Source organism: Triticum aestivum, chromosome 4A (genome assembly GCF_018294505.1).
Source record: "Triticum aestivum cultivar Chinese Spring chromosome 4A, IWGSC CS RefSeq v2.1, whole genome shotgun sequence".
Classification (NCBI taxonomy): domain Eukaryota; kingdom Viridiplantae; phylum Streptophyta; class Magnoliopsida; order Poales; family Poaceae; genus Triticum; species Triticum aestivum.
The window spans coordinates 744,683,155-744,695,558 of record NC_057803.1 but is presented as its reverse complement, the minus strand read 5'-3'; positions in this window follow the sequence as shown (position 1 = coordinate 744,695,558).

The window sequence follows — 12,404 nt, the reverse complement described above, 5'->3', positions numbered from 1 at the left end:
TAAGCCCACTACTGTTGGGTTTCGTAGTAATTTCAAAAAATTTCCTACGCACACGCAAGATCATGTGATGCATAGCAACGAGGGGAGAGTATTGTCTACGTACCCAACGCAGACCGACTGCGGAAGCAATGACACGATGTAGAGGAAGTAGTCGTACGTCTTCTCGATCCAACCGATCAAGCACCGAAACTACGGCACCTCCGAGTTCGAGCACACGTTCAGCTCGATGACGATCCCCGGACTCCGATCCAGCAAAGTGTCGGGGAAGAGTTTCGTCAGCACGACGGCGTGGTGACGATCTTGATGAACTACAGCAGCAGGGCTTCGCCTAAACTCCGCTACAGTATTATCGAGGAATATGGTGGCAGGGGGCACCGCACACGGCTAAGGAATCGATCACCTGGATCAACTTGTGTCAACTTGTGTGTTTAGAGGTGCCCCTGCCTCCGTATATAAAGGAGGAGAGGAGGGGAGGCTGGCCGGCCAAGGGGGGGAGGCGCAGGAGAGTCCTACTCCCTCTGGGAGTAGGATTCCCCCTCCAATCCTAGTCCAACTAGGATTCCTCGGAGGGGAAAAGAGGAGGAGGGGGCCGGCCACCTCTCCTAGTCCTAATAGGACTAGGGGAAGGGGGGGGGCGCAGCCCAACTAGGGCAGCCCCTTCTCTTTTCCACTAAGGCCCACTATGGCCCAAATAGCTCCCGGGGGGTTCCGGTAACCCTCCCGGTATTCCGGTAAAATCCCGATTTCACCCGGAACACTTCCGATATCCAAATATAGGCTTCCAATATATCAATCTTTACGTCTCGACCATTTCGAGACTCCTCGTCATGTCCGTGATCACATCCGGGACTCCGAACAACCTTCGGTACATCAAAATGCATAAACTCATAATATAACTGTCATCGTAACCTTAAGCGTGCGGACCCTACGGGTTCGAGAACAATGTAGACATGACCGAGACACGTCTCCGGTCAATAACCAATAGCGGGACCTGGATGCCCATATTGGCTCCTACATATTCTACGAAGATCTTTATCGGTCAGACCGCATAACAACATACGTTGTTCCCTTTGTCATCGGTATGTTACTTGCCCGAGATTCGATCGTCGGTATCCAATACCTAGTTCAATCTCGTTACTGGCAAGTCTCTTTACTCGTTCCGTAATACATCATCTCACAACTAACATATTAGTTGTAATGCTTGCAAGGCTTATGTGATGTGTATTACCGAGAGGGCCCAGAGATACCTCTCCGACAATCGGAGTGACAAATCCTAATCTCGAAATACGCCAACCCAACATCGACCATTGGAGACACCTGTAGTACTCCTTTATAATCACCCAGTTACGTTGTGACGTTTGGTAGTACCCAAAGTGTTCCTCCGGTAAACGGGAGTTGCATAATCTCATAGTCATAGGAACATGTATAAGTCATGAAGAAAGCAATAGCAACATACTAAACGATCGGGTGCTAAGCTAATGGAATGGGTCATGTCAATCAGATCATTCTACTAATGATGTGACCTCGTTAATCAAATAACAACTCATTGTTCATGGTTAGGAAACATAACCATCTTTGATTAACGAGCTAGTCAAGTAGAGGCATACTAGTGACACTTTGTTTGTCTATGTATTCACACATGTATTATGTTTCCGGTAAATACAATTCTAGCATGAATAATAAACATTTATCATGATTATAAGGAAATAAATAATAACTTTATTATTGCCTCTAGGGCATATTTCCTTCAGTCTCCCACTTGCACTAGAGTCAATAATCTAGATTACACTGTAATGATTCTAACACCCATGGAGCTTTGGTGCTGATCATGTTTTGCTCGTGGAAGAGGCTTAGTCAACGGGTCTGCAACATTCAGATCCGTATGTATCTTGCAAATCTCTATGTCTCCCACCTGGACTAGATCCCGGATGGAGTTGAAGCGTCTCTTGATGTGTTTGGTCCTTTTGTGAAATCTGGATTCCTTTGCCAAGGCAATTGCACCAGTATTGTCACAAAAGATTTTCATTGGACCCGATGCACTAGGTATGACACCTAGATCGGATATGAACTCCTTCATCCAGACTCCTTCATTTGCTGCTTCCGAAGCAGCTATGTATTCCGCTTCACATGTAGATCCCGCTACGACGCTTTGTTTAGAACTGCACCAACTGACAGCTCCACCGTTTAATGTAAACACGTATCCGGTTTGCGATTTAGAATCGTCCGGATCAGTGTCAAAGCTTGCATCAACGTAACCTTTTACGATGAGCTCTTTGTCACCTCCATATACGAGAAACATATCCTTAGTCCTTTTCAGGTATTTCAGGATGTTCTTGACCGCTGTCCAGTGATCCACTCCTGGATTACTTTGGTACCTCCCTGCTAAACTTATAGCAAGGCACACATCAGGTCTGGTACACAGCATTGCATACATGATAGAGCCTATGGCTGATGCATAGGGAACATCTTTCATATTCTCTCTATCTTCTGCAGTGGTCGGGCATTGAGTCTTACTCAATTTCACACCTTGTAACACAGGCAAGAACCCTTTCTTTGCTTGATCCATTTTGAACTTCTTCAAAATTTTGTCAAGGTATGTGCTTTGTGAAAGTCCAATTAAGCGTTTTGATCTATCTCTATAGATCTTAATGCCTAATATGTAAGCAGCTTCACCGAGGTCTTTCATTGAAAAACTTTTATTCAAGTATCCCTTTATGCTATCCAGAAATTCTATATCATTTCCAATCAGTAATATGTCATCCACATATAATATCAGAAATGCTACAGAGCTCCCACTCACTTTCTTGTAAATACAGGCTTCTCCGAAAGTCTGTATAAAACCAAATGCTTTGATCACACTATCAAAACGTTTATTCCAACTCCGAGAGGCTTGCACCAGTCCATAAATGGATCGCTGGAGCTTGCACACTTTGTTAGCTCCCTTTGGATCGACAAAACCTTCTGGTTGCATCATATACAACTCTTCTTCCAGAAATCCATTCAGGAATGCAGTTTTGACATCCATTTGCCAAATTTCATAATCATAAAATGCGGCAATTGCTAACATGATTCGGACGGACTTAAGCATCGCTACGGGTGAGAAGGTCTCATCGTAGTCAATTCCTTGAACTTGCCGAAAACCTTTTGCGACAAGTCGAGCTTTGTAGACAGTAACATTACCATCAGCGTCAGTCTTCTTCTTAAAGATCCATTTATTCTCAATTGCTTGCCGATCATCGGGCAAGTCAACCAAAGTCCATACTTTGTTCTCATACATGGATCCCATCTCAGATTTCATGGCTTCAAGCCACTTTGCGGAATCTGGGCTCACCATCGCTTCTTCATAGTTCGTAGGTTCATCATGATCTAGTAGCATGACCTCCAGAACAGGATTACCGTACCACTCTGGTGCGGATCTTACTCTGGTTGATCTACGAGGTTCAGCAGTATCTTGATCTGAAGTTTCATGATCATTATCATTGGCTTCCTCACTAACTGGTGTAGGTGTCACTGAAACAGTTTTCTGTGATGAACTACTTTCCAGTAAGGGAGCAGGTACAGTTACCTCGTCAAGTTCTACTTTCCTCCCACTCACTTCTTTCGAGAGAAACTCCTTCTCTAGAAATGATCCATTCTTAGCAACGAATGTCTTGCCTTCGGATCTGTGATAGAAGGTGTACCCAACAGTTTCCTTTGGGTATCCTATGAAGACACATTTCTCCGATTTGGGTTCGAGCTTATCAGGTTGAAGCTTTTTCACATAAGCATCGCAGCCCCAAACTTTAAGAAACGACAACTTTGGTTTCTTGCCAAACCACAGTTCATAAGGCGTCGTCTCAACGGATTTTGATGGTGCCCTATTTAACGTGAATGCGGCCGTCTCTAAAGCATATCCCCAAAAAGATAGCGGTAAATCAGTAAGAGACATCATAGATCGCACCATATCTAGTAAAGTACGATTACGACGTTCGGACACACCATTACGCTGTGGTGTTCCGGGTGGCGTGAGTTGCGAAACTATTCCACAGTTTTTCAAATGTACACCAAACTCGTAACTCAAATATTCTCCTCCACGATCAGATCGTAGAAACTTTATTTTCTTGTTACGATGATTTTCAACTTCACTCTGAAATTCTTTGAACTTTTCAAATGTTTCAGACTTATGTTTCATTAAGTAGATATACCCATATCTGCTTAAATCATCTGTGAAGGTGAGAAAATAACGATATCCGCCACGAGCCTCAATATTCATCGGGCCACATACATCGGTATGTATGATTTCCAACAAATCTGTTGCTCTCTCCATAGTACCGGAGAACGGTGTTTTAGTCATCTTGCCCATGAGGCACGGTTCGCAAGTACCAAGTGATTCATAATCAAGTGGTTCCAAAAGTCCATCAGCATGGAGTTTCTTCATGCGCTTTATACCGATATGACCTAAACGACAGTGCCACAAATAAGTTGCACTTTCATTATCAACTCTGCATCTTTTGGCTTCAATATTATGAATATGTGTATTACTACTATCGAGATTCAATAAGAATAGACCACTCTTCAAGGGTGCATGACCATAAAAGATATTACTCATATAAATAGAACAACCATTATTCTCTGATTTAAATGAATAACCGTCTCGCATTAAACAAGATCCAGATATAATGTTCATGCTCAACGCTGGCACCAAATAACAATTATTTAGGTCTAATATTAATCCCGAAGGTAGATGTAGAGGTAGCGTGCCGACTGCGATCACATCGACTTTGGAACCGTTTCCCACGCGCATCGTCACCTCGTCCTTTGCCAGTGCCCGCTTATTCCGTAGTCCCTGTTTCGAGTTGCAAATATTAGCAACAGAACCAGTATCAAATACCCAGGTGCTACTGCGAGCTCTAGTAAGGTACACATCAATAACATGTATATCACATATACCTTTGTTCACCTTGCCATCCTTCTTATCCGCCAAATACTTGGGGCAGTTCCGCTTCCAGTGACCAGTCTGCTTGCAGTAGAAGCACTCAGTTTCAGGCTTAGGTCCAGACTTGGGTTTCTTCTCTTGAGCAGCAACTTGCTTGCCGTTCTTCTTGAAGTTCCCCTTTTTCTTCCCTTTGCCCTTTTTCTTGAAACTAGTGGTCTTGTTAACCATCAACACTTGATGCTCCTTCTTGATTTCTACCTCCGCAGCTTTCAGCATTGCGAAGAGCTCGGGAATAGTCTTGTTCATCCCTTGCATATTATAGTTCATCACGAAGCTCTTGTAGCTTGGTGGCAGTGATTGGAGAATTCTGTCAATGACGCAATCATCCGGAAGATTAACTCCCAATTGAATCAAGTGATTATTATACCCAGACATTTTGAGTATATGCTCACTGACAGAACTGTTCTCCTCCATCTTGCAGCTATAGAACTTATTGGAGACTTCATATCTCTCAATTCGGGCATTTGCTTGAAATATTAACTTCAACTCCTGGAACATCTCATATGCTCCATGACGTTCAAAACGTCGTTGAAGTCCCGATTCTAAGCCGTAAAGCATGGCACACTGAACTATCGAGTAGTCATCAGCTTTGCTCTGCCAGACGTTCATAACATCTGGTGTTGCTCCAGCAGCAGGCCTGGCACCCAGCGGTGCTTCCAGGACGTAATTTTTCTGTGCAGCAATGAGGATAATCCTCAAGTTACGGACCCAGTCCGTGTAATTGCTACCATCATCTTTCAACTTTGCTTTCTCAAGGAACGCATTAAAATTCAACGGAACAACAGCACGAGCCATCTATCTACAATCAACATAAACAAGCAAGATACTATCAGGTACTAAGTTCATGATAAATTTAAGTTCAATTAATCATATTATTTAAGAACTCCCACTTAGATAGACATCCCTCTAATCCTCTAAGTGATTACGTGATCCAAATCAACTAAACCATGACCGATCATCACGTGAGATGGAGTAGTTTTCAATGGTGAACATCGTTATGTTGATCATATCTACTATATGATTCACGCTCGACCTTTCGGTCTCCGTGTTCCGAGGCCATATCTGCATATGCTAGGCTCGTCAAGTTTAACCTGAGTATTCTGCGTGTGCAAAACTGGCTTGCACCCGTTGTAGATGGACGTAGAGCTTATCACACCCGATCATCACGTGGTGTCTGGGCACGACGAACTTTGGCAACGGTGCATACTCAGGGAGAACACTTCTTGATAATTTAGTGAGAGATCATCTTATAATGCTACCGTCAATCAAAGCAAGATAAGATGCATAAAAAGATAAACATCACATGCAATCAATATAAGTGATATGATATGGTCATCATCATCTTGTGCTTGTGATCTCCATCTCCGAAGCACCGTCATGATCACCATCGTCACCGGCGCGACACCTTGATCTCCATCGTAGCATCGTTGTCGTCTCGCCAATCTTATGCTTCCACGACTATCACTACCGTTTAGTAATAAAGTAAAGCATTACATCGCGATTGCATTGCATACAATAAAGCGACAACCATATGGCTCCTGCCAGTTGCCGATAACTCGGTTACAAAACATGATCATCTCATACAATAAAATTCAGCATCATGCTTTGACCATATCACATCACAACATGCCCTGCAAAAACAAGTTAGACGTCCTCTACTTTGTTGTTGCTTGTTTTACGTGGCTGCTACGGGCTTAAGTAAGAACCAATCTCACCTACGCATCAAAACCACAACGATAGTTTGTCAAATAGACTCCGTTTTAACCTTCGCAAGGACCGGGCGTAGCCATACTTGGTTCAACTAAAGTTGGAGAGACAGTCGCCCGCAAGCCATCTCTGTGCAAAGCACGTCGAGGGAACCGGTCTCGCGTAAGCGTACGCGTAAGGTTGGTCTGGGTCGTCTCGTCCAACAATACCGCCGAACCAAAATATGACATGCTGGTAGGCAGTATGACTTGTATCGTCCACAACTCACTTGTGTTCTACTCGTGCATATAACATCAACATCAATAACCTAGGCTCGGATGCCACTGTTGGGTTTCGTAGTAATTTCAAAAAATTTCCTACGCACACGCAAGATCATGTGATGCATAGCAACGAGGGGAGAGTATTGTCTACGTACCCAACGCAGACCGACTGCGGAAGCGATGACACGACGTAGAGGAAGTAGTCGTACGTCTTCTCGATCCAACCGATCAAGCACCGAAACTACGGCACCTCCGAGTTCGAGCACACGTTCAGCTCGATGACGATCCCCGGACTCCGATCCAGCAAAGTGTCGGGGAAGAGTTTCGTCAGCACGACGGCGTGGTGACGATCTTGATGAACTACAGCAGCAGGGCTTCGCCTAAACTCCGCTACAGTATTATCGAGGAATATGGTGGCAGGGGGCACCGCACACGGCTAAGGAATCGATCACGTGGATCAACTTGTGTCAACTTGTGTGTTTAGAGGTGCCCCTGCCTCCGTATATAAAGGAGGAGAGGAGGGGAGGCTGGCCGGCCAAGGGGGGGAGGCGCAGGAGAGTCCTACTCCCTCTGGGAGTAGGATTCCCCCTCCAATCCTAGTCCAACTAGGATTCCTCGGAGGGGAAAAGAGGAGGAGGGGGCCGGCCACCTCTCCTAGTCCTAATAGGACTAGGGGAAGGGGGGGGCGCGCAGCCCAACTAGGGCAGCCCCTTCTCTTTTCCACTAAGGCCCACTATGGCCCAAATAGCTCCCGGGGGGTTCCGGTAACCCTCCCGGTATTCCGGTAAAATCCCGATTTCACCCGGAACACTTCCGATATCCAAATATAGGCTTCCAATATATCAATCTTTACGTCTCGACCATTTCGAGACTCCTCGTCATGTCCGTGATCACATCCGGGACTCCGAACAACCTTCGGTACATCAAAATGCATAAACTCATAATATAACTGTCATCGTAACCTTAAGCGTGCGGACCCTACGGGTTCGAGAACAATGTAGACATGACCGAGACACGTCTCCGGTCAATAACCAATAGCGGGACCTGGATGCCCATATTGGCTCCTACATATTCTACGAAGATCTTTATCGGTCAGACCGCATAACAACATACGTTGTTCCCTTTGTCATCGGTATGTTACTTGCCCGAGATTCGATCGTCGGTATCCAATACCTAGTTCAATCTCGTTACCGGCAAGTCTCTTTACTCGTTCCGTAATACATCATCTCACAACTAACATATTAGTTGTAATGCTTGCAAGGCTTATGTGATGTGTATTACCGAGAGGGCCCAGAGATACCTCTCCGACAATCGGAGTGACAAATCCTAATCTCGAAATACGCCAACCCAACATCGACCATTGGAGACACCTGTAGTACTCCTTTATAATCACCCAGTTACGTTGTGACGTTTGGTAGTACCCAAAGTGTTCCTCCGGTAAACGGGAGTTGCATAATCTCATAGTCATAGGAACATGTATAAGTCATGAAGAAAGCAATAGCAACATACTAAATGATCGGGTGCTAAGCTAATGGAATGGGTCATGTCAATCAGATCATTCTACTAATGATGTGACCTCGTTAATCAAATAACAACTCATTGTTCATGGTTAGGAAACATAACCATCTTTGATTAACGAGCTAGTCAAGTAGAGGCATACTAGTGACACTTTGTTTGTCTATGTACTCACACATGTATTATTTTTCCAGAAAATACAATTCTAGCATGAATAATAAACATTTATCATGATTATAAGGAAATAAATAATAACTTTATTATTGCCTCTAGGGCATATTTCCTTCAACTACCTCCCCCCATCCCGCGCCCCCCGGCCCGGCCTCATCTCTCACTCACACTCCGCACTTCTCCCTCATCCCCCCGCGCGCCGCCGTCGACCCCCGCACACTGCCGTCCCTCGCGCCGGCCCTCCTCCCTGCGTCGGTCGCCCTCGCCGGCCCTCCTCCCCGCCGGCCGCCCAGCTCCCCCGCGTCGGCCTCCTCCTCCGCCCGCCGCCCCGGCCCCCGCGCCGGCCCTCCTCCACCGATAGGTACTCCTCCCTCCTTCCTCCTTCCTCCTCCTCCCTCCCTCCCTAGTTATAGTTATTAGAGTAGTTATTTTGAATCCTATGTAGTTGAAAAAATGTAGGTTATTAGAGTAATGTAGGTTATGATCGAACCCTTGCTATGACAGATTAGGTATGAACCCTAGTTAATTCGTATGAACCCTAGGTTTTTAAATTTAGCTAGGTTTTAAAGTTAGGACAAAAATTCAGCTAGGTTTTTAATTAGGTGTAGTTAATAGAATTTAGGTATTTTAAGTGTATTTAAAAGAGTTTTAGGTGTAGTTAACATAATTTTAGGTGTTTTAGTTGTTTTAGGTGTAGTTAACAGAATTCTAGGTATTTTTTTAGTCAAAGCAATTGTTGTTATATTTTTTAGTTAAAGCAATTTTTCCTGTTATATGCAAATTTGCAGTGGACATGTCATGTTTTGAACATGTCACATTTTGGACATGTCATATTTTTCCGAGTGGCCTATGTTTTGCCAGAAATGTCGATTCGTTTACGTTCTGGCAAATTTCAAGCGCTCGATTGGTCCTGTTTTTAGCAAAGGTCATGTCAAATTTTGCTAAGTGTTTATTAATTTTGTTTTCATAATTAAGCATTTTGTTCTCGACGTCGACGATGCCTATCCCGCATCCTCGTCGTCAACTCGGCGGAGGACTCCTGCTTGAGCCGAGGGGCATGTCCGGGACTGGGCTCCGCCGGGCTGGTACTGGGTTGTGCAACCTTCTGGTGAGCGCAACTTAGTGAGGAGCCAGTCCGTCGTCGACCCGGAGCTTCTTTGGTGGCGGTCACGTGGGCCTGCATCGGTGGAGAGGCTTCAGTCCCCCGCGCAGGTGGTTCAACACCGTGTCACGGAGGAGAACGCGCACGTCCAGTGCTACTTGGTTGCGTTGGCAAATGGCCGGTTCTCCAATACCTGGCAGATTATTTGGGGATCTCGCCGGAGCTATGATCCGGTGATGGTTCCTTCTCTTTGGGTGTCCACCGCGGCCCACTGAACCTAGAGGAGCTATTATTCGAGATGTATTAGTCTTATTATATGATGATCTTTGCTACAAACTACTATATATGTATTCGATGATGGATTATTAATTACCTATTAGTTATTTGCTTATTGAATGCAAAAGATGAGCGCGGTTTGTGCTACAAACTACTACATATGTATTCATGATGGATTATTAATTACCTATTAGGAAATGTCTGACGACGAAAGGGAATTCGCTATGTGCGATTACTGCGAAGATAAGCGCGGTATGTGCGACAGGCCTCACCTGGTAGAAGGTCGGCGCTTCAGCATCAAGCTCCAAGAGACCTTCGATGTTGATACGGTACGCAACGATGACAAGTTTTTTTGTTATTTTTGCACGACTTCTCTGCTACTTCAACGTGTAATTTCCGTCTTTTACAATTCGACTAGCTTATCCCATGCCATGCAAGACGCTATGTCTTGGAGAAGATGGGTTTTGAAGATCATGAAAGCACGGAGACAAAGATAATTCAACTAAGGACCCATCATGGTTATGATTTTGCTGTAAAACTATACAATTCTGTGAACTCATCCAATTTTGGTTGCCCGAATTGGGAAGCCCTTTCCAAGGCGTATGATTTTCATGAGGGTATGCTTCTCACCTTCGATCTTGGTGATCCGGACATCGACAACAATGATATGACCATTTTGGTCCTTGTTGACATGCTTCCAGTTCTACCGCTGTGTGAGTTTCTTAAACATATTTACTAAGTAATTTATATTGTTAATTTCAAAATATTTGACAGCTTATTTCCATTGACAGCTTATTTTCATTCTTCAAAAAATGTACGGAAGATGGTAGACAGAACCTACTACTACAATGATGAAGCACAATTAACTTATAAGGAGAAAGATGGTCTTATCACTTTTTTTACTGATCTTGAGAATTACAATAGCTATTATCGAATTCCTCAAAATTATGGTCCATATGTGCCACTAGTGCACGCGGTGTGCTACGGTAACATCAATGGAGATATCATGGTAAGATTTTTCTACTATTACGACATCCATGCATCTTTGAACATTGCTAACTACATTGCTAACTACAAAGTTATTACTATGTTTTTGAACAGAAAATCCCGATGGATTATGTGCCTCATCTGATGTTGCCAAGAGGTCGCGTTGAAGTTATGAGCTTACGGCCACCACGGCCAGGTCAGCCACAGTATCCACATCACTCCTGTCCATACCGGATTTCTAAAAGCGAGGAAGCCATGATAATAAATGATTGGAAAAAATGTTTCAACCATCGTAGAGAGCTACTTGGAAGCAACATTGTGCGTAGGCCAATACTTGGAGACAGGATGATCTCCGTTCTTCATTATGGAGAGTTCAGTTTCCTTAATGAAGAGTCAATGCCTATCTTGTTTTATGATATTTTACCTAAGAGAGGGTAGAGTAGGTCCTATGAGAGGAGTAGGTCCTAGGTAGAATGTGATATTATGTGCTATAATGTGTTAGAGTTGATGAGGAGGATGAGGAGTTGTGATTATGACTAGTGACCAACTTGTTATATATATGATGTCTCATTGACGAACATTGTTTGGTGGTGATGACTACTAGTAATGAATATGCTATTTAAACAGACTAGTTCATGATGAGTTGTTATTGTATAAAAGATATATCTGTTTAAACATGTACAACGCCAAATATTAAAAAAACATAAATGTTAGCAGTAGCGCTGGCCTAAAAACGCGCTACTAGTAGTTGAACTTACCAGTAGCACTGGTCTATAAACACGCTACTGCTAAAAAATAGTTGTAGCGCCGTAGCAGTAGCGCGCCCACCTGCGCTACTAATAGCCAAATAACCAGTGCTACTAATAAGGGTTTTCCTAGTAGTGATCTCGGCAGCGACGATGACGGGAAGCTCAACTATTCAATTGTGTGTGTGGGTGGGTGTGTGGGTGGGGTGGGGGGGATTCCTTGCTCATGGCCTGCAAGTGCACATGGTTTAGTTTTAGCTTTTTCAAATTAAAATTATAGATCACAGAGGGAGCACAACAATTGGATATTTGTCCTTTGTAGTGACTTGCATAATTGTGCATGCAAGTAACTATAGACTCGTACCAAAGTGAGGGTAGAGGTAAATAACATAAACAATAATAAGTGAGAGTAGTGGAACAACTAACACTTGGAACTAGTAGAGGAGTAAGGCGTTCTCAGAGAGTGTGGGATTCCATTGGTATGTGTCAATCGCGACCTACGCAACGGCATAGTACTAACTGGATACTTGAACGACTCTTGACGTTTGTGCTAGGCGGATCTGGGTATAGAATACGTTCTACTCTAGGCAGACTTCGTACCACACACGCCACCATCATAGTCTCCCCTGCATGTTACAACTACGGTAATTAAGGGTTTCCCCATG